Below are 13,098 nucleotides of genomic sequence, written 5' to 3' on the forward strand. Positions count from 1 at the left end.
GAGCCCTGATCAAACTTCCCGTGCCTATCGGAGAGAGCCGTGAAACAGACAGAAGTCAGTACAGGAGTCAAGCGCGGAGCTCGATGCGAGATTCCGAAGGGAAGTACTGGCTGAAAGAGCACGGCGGGGCGTACGGAGGAGCGAGCAATGAGTTACGGTGTGGTGCGCACTATATCGCCCATACGCACTCACAGCCTGGTGCGGTCGGTGCAAGCTCCTCGCCAGTGTAGGGCGACGATGGTCATTGAACCCGGAAGGAGTAGGCCTGCTCAGCATGCCAGGTCCCAAGTTCGCCTACATAGCCCGGTACGTCCTGTTCCTGCTCCTTTCACTCGTCTTGAGGTGCGTGTTACCAGTCTGGCGCCACCTAAGCCAGTTCCACGCACCAGACCTCCAGTGCGCATACCCAGTCCGGAGTGTCCTGTCTCTGCTCCCTGCACAAGTCCTGAGGTGCGTGTTACCAGTCTGGAGCCACCCAGCACCAAGTCTCCAGTACGTATCCATAACCCAGTACAGCTATTGCCTGCTGTGAGCACTCGGCCTCAGTCCCGTGAGACCGATTCCTGCTCCTCGCACTCTCCCTCCAGTGCGCCTCCATAGCCCAGTACGTCCCGTGCCTGCTCCCCGCACTCGACCTGAGGTGCGTGTTACCAGTCTGGCGCCACCTATGCCAGTCCCACGCATCGAACCTCCAGCTGCGGTCCGCAGCCCGGAGCCTTCAACGGCGGTCCGCAGCCCGGTGTCTTCAGCGGCAGTTGTCGGTCCAAAGCCTCCGGCGATGATCCATGGTCTGGTTCCTCCGGACATACAGAAGCGGGGGGGGATCAGCGGGTGGTGGGGGTACTACGCCCGGAACCAGAGCCGCCGCCATAGACATTAGTCACCCACCCTACTCTCCCTTTTTGTTTTGTGTTTTTTTTTTCTCGCATTCGGAGTCTGCAGCTTTGGGGGGGGGGGTACTGTCACGTCCTGACCCTAGTAAGATGTCATTTTCTATAGTAGAGTAGGGCAGGGCATGACAGGGGGTGTTTTGGGTTGTTCTATGTTTTATATTTCTATGTTGGGATTGTTTGGGGTTGATCTCTAATTGGAGGCAGCTGATCCTCATTGCCTCTGATTAGAGATCATATTTAAGTAGGGGTTTTTCTCATTGTTTGTGGGTTATCTTTTGAGTAGTGTTTTCCTCTCTGCGTCACGGTTTGTTGTTTTTGTGTATTTAAGTGTATTGCATTCAGTTTCACTTTTAATAAATATGTGGAACTACGAACACGCTGCATTTTGGTCCGCTCCTTCAGACAGCCATGACACATACACTTTAGCCAAATACATTTCAACTCAGTTTTCCACAATTCCTGACATTTAATCCTAGTAAAAATTCAAATGACCTTGTGAAGATGCTGGAGGAAACAGGTACAGAAGTATCTGTATCCACAGTAAACCGAGTCCGATATCGACATAACCTGAAAGCCTGCTCAGCAAGGAAGAAGCCACTGCTCCAAAACCGCCATAAAAAAGCCAGACTACGGTTTGCAACTGCACATGGGGACAAAGATCGTACTTTTTTGGAGAAATGTCCTCTGGTCTGATGAAGCAAAAATAGAACTGTTTGGCCATAATGACCACCGTTATGTTTGGAAGAAAAAGGGGGATGCTTGCAAGCCGAAGAACACCATCCCAACCGTGAAGCACGCGGGTGGCAGCATCATGTTGTGTGGGTGCTTTGCTGCAGGAGGGACTGGTGCACTTCACAAAATAGATGGCATCATGAGGATGGGAAATTCTGTGGATATTTTGAAGCATCATTTCAAGACATCAGTCAGGAAGTTAAAGCTTGGTCGCAAATGGGTCTTCCAAATGGACCATGACCCCAAGCATATGTCCAAAGTTGTGGCAAAATGGCTTAAGGATAACAAAGTCAAGGTAATGAAGTGGCCATCAAATCCCTGACCCCAATCCTATATAAAATGTGTTGGCATAACTAAAAAAGCATGTGCGAGCAAGGAGGCCTACAAACCTGACTCCGTTACACCAGCTCTGTCAGGAGAAATGGGCCAGAATTCACCCAACTTAATGTTGGGAAGCTTGTGGTAGGCTACCTGAAACGTTTGACCGAAGTTAAACAATTTAAAGACAATGCTACCAAATACTAATTGAGTGTATGTAAACTTCTGACCCACTAGAAATGTGATGAAATAAATAAAAGCTGAAATAAATCATTCTCTCTACTATTATTCTGACATTTCACGTTCTTAAAATAAAGTGGTGATCTTAACTGACCTAAGACAGGGCATTTTTACTAGGATTAAATGTCAGGAATTGTGAAAACTGAGTTTAAATGTATTTGGCTAAGGTGTTTGTAAACGTCCGACTTCAACTGTACATAGCATAGCACGTGGCAAACAAGCAATAAAGCTTGTAAGGTAGCAAGGCAATAGCAGGCAATAATTTCATCACAAAGGCAACTGCACAAAAGGTGCATAAACAATGAACATGTATTGGTTACCAGCTACATGTATCAAAGAAAAACAGATAAATGGCTGCTTGGCTTGTCCATTAGCATGTGACGGCCATTAGCGTCCAAAATCCCACACAAACAAAACAGAGGTGAGGAAGTCCTCTTCTTAGTCCTCTTCTATGCAGTAAAAGCTGTTTGTACTCACATTCAATGATGAATACTGGTTGTTGTGAGAGTTGTTGGTGTGCTCAACCACTCAACTCTGTCTGGGTGAAGGTATAAGGTATAAATACCTGGCCATATAAATATATTGAGTGTACACCTGCCACAAGTGCACTCCGTCCTTTCGTGACCATAAAGTTGAGTAGAGGGCACACTTTCCACAAATGCCCTCTGCCCAACTCCACATCACCGAACAGGGAATTCTGTACAACCAATAATAGCAAAAGTGTGTTACTACAACTGTTTATTGATGTAATTCCTTGGAAAGTATCTGTTTAATTTGAACAGTTTATTTTTATGTATCTCGTTTCACTTGCATGGAAACTTTTTCCCATTAGAGTTATTTTGGTAATTTATGTTTTTATGTTTTGTAATGTGATAGATGAAATCATAGGCTTGTTAAAAGTTTTGGTCAGAGAGGAAAACTTTCTTCCAGATTATGTAACTTGTGTCCCATTTTGTGATAAATGGCCCAATACTATCTGAAATATTCTGCACTGTTAATGCACAGATGGTCTAATTACGCAGTGTGCGCTGCGCGTGTGTGTGCGCTGTGCGTGTGTGTGCACGCGGTTGAGTAAAAAGTTCAGACTTTTTGACTGCATCTAGTGGAAGCCCTAGTGGAAGTGAAGTGTGAGAATGTGACCGACCAGCCAGTGGAATGCAGAGTGAGCTTCCACAGTGACAGACATGTCTGTTCAGCAGCTGCTTTGTTTCCTGGTCACCATAACTAGCCTAACTAGCCATACCCCACCAGTCAGAGACAGCCCTCTGGACCTCTCAGCCTGTTGTCTCAGCCTGATTATTCTCCTGCTATGCACCCCTCGCTGCCCCCCATCCTGTCCACACTGTCTGTCGCTCTCTGTTAAGTTATAGACAGACCCGTGGGATGACTGAACTGGGCTATACGAAGACAGGGACATACTGTAGGTATTGTAAAGGCATTGTATGCGAAGTGTTTTAGCTAGTAGCTTAATAGATGAAAAGGCTTTGATTTATTCTTTGATGGGTCATTTGAATGGATTATTCTCCATTAAACACACGTAGGTATGCGTTCCGCCTCTGACACGATCACAGCAATGTATAAAGGCCTTGTAGTGATTTCATCATTGCAAGATATGCCTTGGGGATTGTCCAAAAGTGTCCGTTGCCATAAGCTCTGAGTGGGCCTCTCTGTTTTAAAGTGTTTGCCATCTGTAAGTCTCCAAATCCACTTTTATGTTACTTTTCTAGTGTATAATACAGTGAATGATGACTGCAATTTCTTTAGTGCTTTATAGACCTCAGCATAAAAAAACAGGCTCAAAGTTCAAATGGTTCACATGAGGGCCTATATTATAGTTTACTGTAACAGAGCTTACATTAGAGGCCTGGGACCCACCATTATCAAAAACTGAACCAGCAGATATGAAATGCTTGTTAAAAACCCCAACAATATCGGCTTTGGGACGCTTGTTTGTGATGCTCTGGATCGAGTGGGACAACATTCCACAGGCCACAATCAACAGCCTGATCAACTATGTGAAGGAGATGTGTTGCGCCGCATGAGACAAATGGTACTGACTGGTTTTCTGATCCACACCCCTACCTTTCTTTTAAGGTATCTGTGACCAACAGATGCATATCTGTATTCCCAGTCGTGTGAAATCCATAGATTAGGGCCTAAGGAATTTATTTAAATTTACTGATTTCCTTATATGAAATGTAACTCAGTAAAATCTGAGAAATTGATGCGTGTTGCGTTTATATTTTTGTTCAGTGTATGTGACGTTTATCTTTTTAAATTCTGTTTTCCTGTTGGAACTTGGAGCCCATGAAGGCTGTCTCCTCAGAGGGGTGAATGACCGGCCACACTGCGTGACTGACCCGGCTCCAGCGTTCTCTGAATATAATTACAGCGTTAAACAACTTGAGGCATCTCCCTCGCTGGACCACACTGCACCAAACACCACAGGAAGGGCCCTTACTCGCTGACAAAAAGATCCCCATCGCTAAGGCCCGCTCGCAGGCCTCTTTAGTGAAAAGAGAAAGGATGGGAGGCCGCACTCCCTCTCACTGTGGGTCTGATTGAGGTCAAACAAATGTAGGCCTGATTGCTGTGCCACGGAGGGGATGGCTCTCATTGGATTTACTGTATAGAATCATTGCAACTTCATCAGTCTCCCTTCCTGATTGTTTAATCTTAAACCCCTGAATGTTTTATGTAAAATATGAAGCACATTTGTTTCCTTTTACCAGGCCACCACTGGTGTTCATCCTTAGTGTGTGTAGGCTGTATGAATGTACAGATGGAGTAATTATAACAGGTTTTGACAAAGACTAGTTCAGTCTCACTCCAATACATTTTTATAGAAAGTTAGCAAAAATAGATAAGATCTTGCTACCATGGAAAGGAAAATACCTGTCTATTTATGGAAAAAACACCCTGATTAACTCTTTAGTCATATCACAGTTTACCTATTTGCTTATGGTTTTGCCTACACCTAGTAACCTGCTTTTAAATTATATGAACGGCAAGCCAGATAAAATTAAAAGTGTCATGTCCTGTCCAGTAAAAGGGGTTATTTGTTATTGTAGTTTGGTCAGGGCGTGGCAGGGGGTGTTTGTTTTGTGTGTTTCGGGGTTTTTGATTTATGTTCTATATTTTCTATTTCTATGTTTATTCTAGTTTTCTATTTATATGTTGTGTTTTTCAATGACCTCCAATTAGAGGCAGCTGGTTGTCGTTGTCTCCAATTGGAGGCCATATTTAAGTGTGTTCGTTTTCACTCGTGTTTGTGGGTGGTTGTTTCCAGCATAAGTCTGTGCACCTTATTGGACTGTTTTCGTTGTTTGCTTTGTTTAAGTGTTTTTCCTTTAATAAATAAGAAGATGAGCACTTTACCCGCTCCCCGTCCAGTGCTTCCAGCGACGTCCTACAGTCCGGAACCGACAGAGACGGCCCACAGTCCGGAACCGGCAGAGACGGCCCACAGTCCGGAACCGGCAGGGACGGCCCACAGTCCGGAACCGGCAGGGACGGCCCACAGTCCGGAACCGGCAGGGACGGCCCACAGTCCGGAACCGGCAGGGACGGCCCACAGTCCGGAGCCTGCAGAGACGGCCCACGGTCCGGAGCCTGCAGAGACGGCCCACAGTCCGGAGCCTGCAGAGACGGCCCACAGTCCGGAGCCTGCAGAGACGCACCTCAGCCCGAGGTCTCCAGCGACGCACCTCAGCCCGAGGTCTCCAGCGACGCACCTCAGCCCGAGGTCTCCAGCGACGCACCTCAGCCCGAGGTCTCCAGCGACGCACCTCAGCCCGAGGTCTCCAGCGACGCACCTCAGCCCAGAGCCTTCATCAGTGGTCTACAGGCCTGAGCCTTTAGCGGGGGTGGGCAGGTTAGAATGGGGACTAAGCCCGGAGCCAGAGCCACCTCCGTAGTTGGAGGATTGGGGGGGGGGGTGTAGCACGGGAGCCGTCGTTGACAGTGGCCACCCTCCCTTCCCTCCCTTTAAGTTTGGGGTTATTTTTTGTGGGGTTTTTGTTTTGAGGTGCATTCGGGGTCTGCACCTTTGGGGGGAGGGCGGTACTGTCACGTCCTGACCAGTAAAAGGGGTTATTTGTTATTGTAGTTTGGTCAGGGCGTGGCAGGGGGTGTTTGTTTTGTGTGTTTCGGGGTTTTTGATTTATGTTATATATTTTCTATTTCTATGTTTATTCTAGTTTTATATTTCTATGTTGTGTTTTTCAATGACCTCCAATTAGAGGCAGCTGGTTGTTGTTGCCTCTAATTGGAGGCCATATTTAAGTGTGTTCGTTTTCACTTGTGTTTGTGGGTGGTTGTTTCCAGTATAAGTCTGTGCACCTTATTGGACTGTTTTCGTTGTTTGTTTTGTTTAAGTGTTTTTCCTTCAATAAATAAGAAGATGAGCACTTTACCCGCTGCATTTTGGTCCACTCCTTACGACGCCTGTGACAAAAAGGGCCTATTTATATAACGACTATGAATTCGGAGGGCAGAAATTATTAAATATTAAAGCATTAGACCTCTCACTAAAGGCATCAGTCATACCAAAGTTATACTTAAATCCAAACTGGTTTTCTAATAAATTGGTACGAATGTCTCATCCTATGTTCAAGAAGGACCTTTTTCCCTTTATTCAGATTACACCTGCCCACTTTCGGTTGTTTGAAAAGGAAATAATCTCCAAAATATCTTTACTTTTTAAACAAGCCTTAGAAAGTTGGTTGCAATTTCAGTTTAATCCACCTGAAAAGACAGAACAAATAATACAACAAATATTGTGGTTAAATTCAAATATAGTAATTGCTAAAAAAAACTGTATTTTTCGAAGAAATGCTTAAAAAAGGTATAATTTTAGTGAATGATATTATAAATAGGACTGGTGGAGTGATGTCACACATGCAGCTAACACAGACATATGGAAATGTCTGCTCTACCCAAAATTACAACCAATTAATTGCAGCATTACCACAAAAATGGAAAAGGCAAGTAGAAGGGGGAAAAAGTAAGGAACTTGTATGTCAGCCCTGCATTAAAGAACATAAATGGTTAAAGAAAAGTGTGATAAATAAAACATATTCCAATTTCATTTAAGGACCAAAAAACTGACAGCTGTGCCATATAAATTGCAAAATAGTTGGGAAGAGATTTTCGATGTACCCATTCCATGGCACATGGTTTATGAATTGATACGCAAAACAACACCGGATTCAAAACATAGAATTTTTCAATTTAAATGACTATACAAAATTCTTGCAACTAATAGGATGTTATATATATGGGGGATACAATCTTCCCAGCTCTGCAGATTCTGCTGTGAGGAGGCAGAGTCATTAGATCATTTATTTTGGTATTGTCCATATGTAGCTCGTTTTTGGTCACAGGTCCAGGAATGGCTGAAGAATTGCAACATTTGCCTAGAACTAACGCTGCAGATAGCAATACTGGGTGATTTGAAAAGCCATAGTCAATCAATCAATCAATAATATAATAATTATTTTAGCAAAAATGTTTATTTTTAATTTACAATCTGTAGAAGCTATGAGAATATAAATGTTCAATTATTTTGTGAAGCATCACAGCACAGTTGAAAAATATATGGCAAATAGAAATCCAAAATGGATGATGTTGAGAGATAGATGGGAGGGGTTGAATGGAGCTGAAGGGTGGGACTAATAACAAGATAAACAATGTAAAACATACGGTGTATGTAAAATGTATATAGGTTCAGAACGTTTGTGAAATAGCAGTTACAAATAGAAATCAAACTGGATGGACATCAGAAATAGAGGAAGGACTAAAAACAAACAACAAAGAACTATTGTAAAATAGACTGTCTGTAAAATGTGTATAAGATGAATAAATTGAAGGTAAAAGCCGAAGTGTTTATTAGTTTACTCCAATTGGGCGATCGGTGGTAGGGTTTGCGGGGAATAATAATAAAGGTACATTCATTTAAAAAGTACAGTGTCTCACAGAAGTGAGTACACCCCTCACATTTTTGTGGATATTTGAGTGTGTCTTTTCATGTGGCGGCACTGAGGGGGTGGCGCTTTGCGGCGGTGTGGGGTGGTGGGTGTGCGGCTTGTGTGGTGGTGTGGATTTGCTGTCCCCTCGGGGTGGCACGGCTCGCGGCCATTGATGTCTGGGCCGCTGGTGGCGGGGGTGGCTGCACCCCTGGGTGAAGGTGTCCAAGTTGGGTGAAGGTGTCCAAGTTGGGCCCAAAGTGTGGCCACCATCATTTTCCAGCACTGCCTTAACCCTCTTGGGCATGTTCCCCAGAGCTTCACAGGTTGCCACTGGAGTCCTCTTCCACTCCTCCAAGACGACGTCACGGAGCTGGTGGATGTTAGAGACCTTGCACTCCTCCACCTTCCGTTTGAGGATGCCCCACAGATGCTCAATAGGGTTTAGGTCTGGAGACATGCTTGGCCAGTCCATCACCTTTACCCTCAGCTTCTTTAGCAAGGCAGTGGTCGTCTTGGAGGTGTGTTTGGGGTCGTTATCATGTTGGAATACTGCCCTGCGGCCCAGTCTCCGAAGGGAGGGGATCATGCTCTGCTTCAGTATGTCACAGTACATGTTGGCATTCATGGTTCCCTCAATGAACTGTAGCTCTCCAGTGCCGGCAGCACTCATGCAGCCCCAGACCATGACACTCCCACCACCATGCTTGACTGTAGGCAAGACACACTTGTCTTTGTACTCCTCACCTGGTTGCCGCCACACACGCTTGACACCATCTGAACCAAATAAGTTTATCTTGGTCTCATCAGACCACAGGACATGGTTCCAGTAATCCATGTCCTTAGTCTGCTCGTCTTCAGCAAACTGTTTGCGGGCTTTCTTGTGCATCATCTTTAGAAGAGGCTTCCTTCTGGGACGACAGCCATGCAGACCAGTTTGATGCAGTGTGCGGCATATGGTCTGAGCACTGACAGGCTGACCCCCCCACCCCTTCGACCTCTGCAGCAATGCTGGCAGCACTCATACGTCTATTTCCCAAAGACAACCTCTGGATATGACGCTGAGCACGTGCACTCAACTTCTTTGGTCGACCATGGCGAGGCCTGTTCTGAGTGGAACCTGTCCTGTTAAACCGCTGTATGGTCTAGGCCACCGTGCTGCAGCTCAGTTTCAGGGTCTTGGCAATCTTCTTATAGCCCAGGCCATCTTTATGTAGAGCAACAATTATTTTTTTCAGATCCTCAGAGAGTTCTTTGCCATGTTGAACTTCCAGTGACCAGTCAGTATGAGGGAGTGTGAGAGCGATGACACCAAATTTAACACACCTGCTCCCCATTCACACCTGAGACCTTGTAACACTAACGAGTCACATGACACCGGTGAGGGAAAATGGCTAATTGGGCCCGGTTTGGGCGTTTTCGCTTGGGGGTGTGCTCGCTTTTGTTGCCGGCGGTTTGGACATTGATGGCTGTGTGTTGTGTTGTTTTGGGGGGACAGCAAATTTGCACTGTTGTGCGGGCTGTGCGCTCGCTACTTTGCATTGTGGCGGAGTGTCGTTTCTTTGTTGTTGTCACGTGGGGAGATGTACTCGGGTATTTGCAGGGGTGTGTGCTCACTTTTGTGAGATACTGTATGTATGTCTATATAGGTATGTGTATGTATATATGTGTATATGTATGCATGCGTGTATGGATATATATATTTACCCCAAAAATATAAGGGGGATTGGAAATGATGCAGATAATTACATTGATGGAAGCAACAATCTTTCCGCAATATTAAGCTGATCCACCCCTAAAAAAATAAAAAAAATAAAGACCAGCTCAGTCTGCTAAATGAAATCAGATGTAGTGTAAAAACCTTTCAGAGTCGTTATTAATACATCCAAGTGTGCAGTGTTTAAACGTTGTCATCTGTTGAATACTTTACGAAACGGTGTAAAGGTCAGAAAATGGAAAGAAAATGCCTTGAGGGGATTTGTTCCTTTTCTTTGTCGGCACACCTGATATTCTTTGAGTGTCGTGTAAGATCTCTTCTCCTTTGATAATCCTCGAGATCGAACATCAAAGATGGTATTATCGCTCAAAGAAGTGAGTTTCTATCTATATCCCAGTGCTTGTAGATTGGCGCATTAAATTGACAGTTTTTAAGTTAAGCTTTTGTACCATTTTCCAAGGATGATAAAATACTAGCCAGGAGATTCTGGACATTGCTAAAGAACCAGCGAACCCGTTTAAAAACGGTTTGGAGGAAACCACTCTGGGAAGGTCGTAAATGAGCTAAAACTTCCAAAAAGTGAACTGTCTCTTTAAGGTTTCACAGGAAAACAGGAAAACAAAAGCATTGGAGTGTGAAGTCTGGTTTCCCGGAATGAAGGAAACACTTGGATCAGGGGGGATTCATTTTAAGGAAGAAAGAAAAATACCAGTTGCCAGTTCATTGCCATCTTTAAGTTATGTTCCACAGGCTTATGGTTTGGGAGCCACAACAAAAACAAAAACTAATGACATGTTGACTTTACGTTCGGGTTTTAAATAGAAAAAAATAAGAAGAATTGCTCTATTAAAAATGCCACGTCCTCAGTTATTGTTTCTCTTTATTCCCTCCTGCGCCCTCCACTCGCCAATGGGAACTGAGTGGGACTGGAGGACTGGGGCTGGAAGCAGAGCACCCAGGTCCTGACTGTAGTCTGCTTTGTAATTGAATGAGTGCAGCGTGAGCTGCGGTTGGGGGGGGCAGCAGCAGGCATGGGAATACATAACAGCTTTTTAGAGAAATGGCCCACAAGAAAGAGAGGGAGCGAGAGAGAGGCTGAGCAGCAGAACGGAGAAAGATGCCGCTCAGACTCTGAACTGCAGGGCCAAATGCAACATGAGCTCACGGATTGGACTGGAGGTTCTCAGTCCACTCAATGTCAACCTGCACTCTTCCCACTTAGACACTCACTGACTCATTCTGGCCTCAGGTCGGACATATTTGGCACATAAGTATGTAGTTTGTGCAATCGCAACATCTCTGCTTGATAGATGACTTATCAAGTCTAGAATAGCATCTTGACTGTTGAAATACACCCATAAGACATTTGGTCCGTTTGATCATGGGAAAACTACCGTATGTCCAAAGAACCAAAATAGACTACGGTTGGCTGTGCTAACTACTATGACATGCACAGTAAATGTAGTGTCTGTTCTGACTTATCTTCAAGGACTAAATTCACCCCTAAAAGGGATACAATGGCCATCACACATGCATTGCTTCTTGCACTGCTTCCCACTGCATTATTTCCATGTGTTTGTGGTTGCATAACATGGTAACAATTACCATCTGCATTTAGAGGTGTTTTGTTAAAGGTGAACATACAATCACACACACACACACACACACACACACACACACACACACACACACACACACACACACACACACAATACACACACACATACACATACACATACACATACACACGCACAGGCAGAGGAGCAGTTGATGTTTACCTTGAGTTGTGTGTGTTTCAGGCGTATTACTGTTGTTTACTGGGGTCTCCCAGTCCTTTCATGGCCCCTCTCTGCTGCAATCTCTCTCATTCACAAAATACACAGCCTACCTTCACATTGGACTCCATTCTGGCTTCTACAAAACAACTACCCACAAAGAACCCTTCACCGCTGTGTGCCTGTTCTTTACAGTAGCTGTCTCTGTATATGGTTTGTACTGGAAAATGTCCCCATCCATGTTGTATTTCATCAAAAGCGTCAGCTTGTAGTTCAGCCCGTTTTTTCTCTTTTGTTTGACAGGCTGTCCCATTACAACCAGGGGTCCCACTGCTTCTGTTCTGTTTGCCTCCACCACATCTAAGCCGGTAAGACATGACATCGCCTTGTATCCCGTTACACCCATACCAATATATACGTGTTGAAAATTGCAGATTTGTGCACTGATAAGTGGCATTAATTGGAACGCAGTGGCTATACATGACGTCAGAGCTCAGTGGCTGTACAGTAACACGTTATACATGACGTCAGAGCTCAGTGGCTGTACAGTGACATGCTATACATGACATCAGAGCTCAGTGGCTGTACAGTAACATGCTATACATGACGTCAGAGCTCAGTGGCTGTACAGTAACATGCTATACATGACATCAGAGCTCAGTGGCTGTACAGTAACATGCTATACATGACGTCAGAGCTCAGTGGCTGTACAGTAACATGCTATACATGACGTCAGAGCTCAGTGGCTGTACAGTAACATGCTATACATGACGTCAGAGCTCAGTGGCTGTACAGTAACTTACTATACATGACGTCAGAGCTCAGTGGCTGTACAGTAACATGCTATACATGACGTCAGAGCTCAGTGGCTGTACAGTAACTTACTATACATGACGTCAGAGCTCAGTGGCTGTACAGTAACATGCTATACCTGACGTCAGAGCTCAGTGGCTGTACAGTAACACGCTATACATGACGTCAGAGCTCAGTGTCTGTACAGTAACACGCTATACATGACGTCAGAGCTCAGTGGCTGTACAGTAACATGCTATACATGACGTCAGAGCTCAGTGGCTGTACAGTAACATGTTATACATGACGTCAGAGCTCAGTGTCTGTACAGTAACATGTTATACATGACGTCAGAGCTCAGTGTCTGTACAGTAACATGTTATACATGACGTCAGAGCTCAGTGTCTGTACAGTAACATGCTATACATGACGTCAGAGCTCAGTGGCTGTACAGTAACACGCTATACATGACGTCAGAGCTCAGGCTCTGCGCTTCACAGCGCTGTATGGGTTTTGACTGACAGCTGTTCTGAACTTGGGCACCTCGAGCAAAAAGAAGGTGCCTCCCGCTAATTTGATAACTTTTGCAAATTTTTTGTTGTCTGAGTAAGGGAAATGCTGTAAGTTAAGAGGACTTAGAAAGATGAGACGTTGAGGATTATTAT

At 44.8% G+C, this 13,098-nt stretch overlaps 1 protein-coding gene across 2 annotated transcripts in view; it reads left to right on the forward strand.

Annotated features, from left to right (window-relative positions):
- The window catches only part of tspan9a (tetraspanin 9a), a 288,735-nt gene that overhangs the window by 24,397 nt on the left and 251,240 nt on the right, over window positions 1–13,098 (forward strand). Inside the window, exon 2 of one of the 2 annotated variants that reach the window (XM_014147922.2) lies at window positions 11,945–12,009. The exons of the other annotated variant lie outside the window; for it this stretch is intronic. The gene's annotated coding sequence lies outside the window, so the exon portion shown is untranslated. The remainder of the gene's footprint in view (window positions 1–11,944; window positions 12,010–13,098) is intronic. 2 annotated transcript variants of the gene reach the window in all.

The sequence above is a fragment of the Salmo salar genome, chromosome ssa16 (assembly GCF_905237065.1).
Source record: "Salmo salar chromosome ssa16, Ssal_v3.1, whole genome shotgun sequence".
Lineage (NCBI taxonomy): Eukaryota > Metazoa > Chordata > Actinopteri > Salmoniformes > Salmonidae > Salmo > Salmo salar.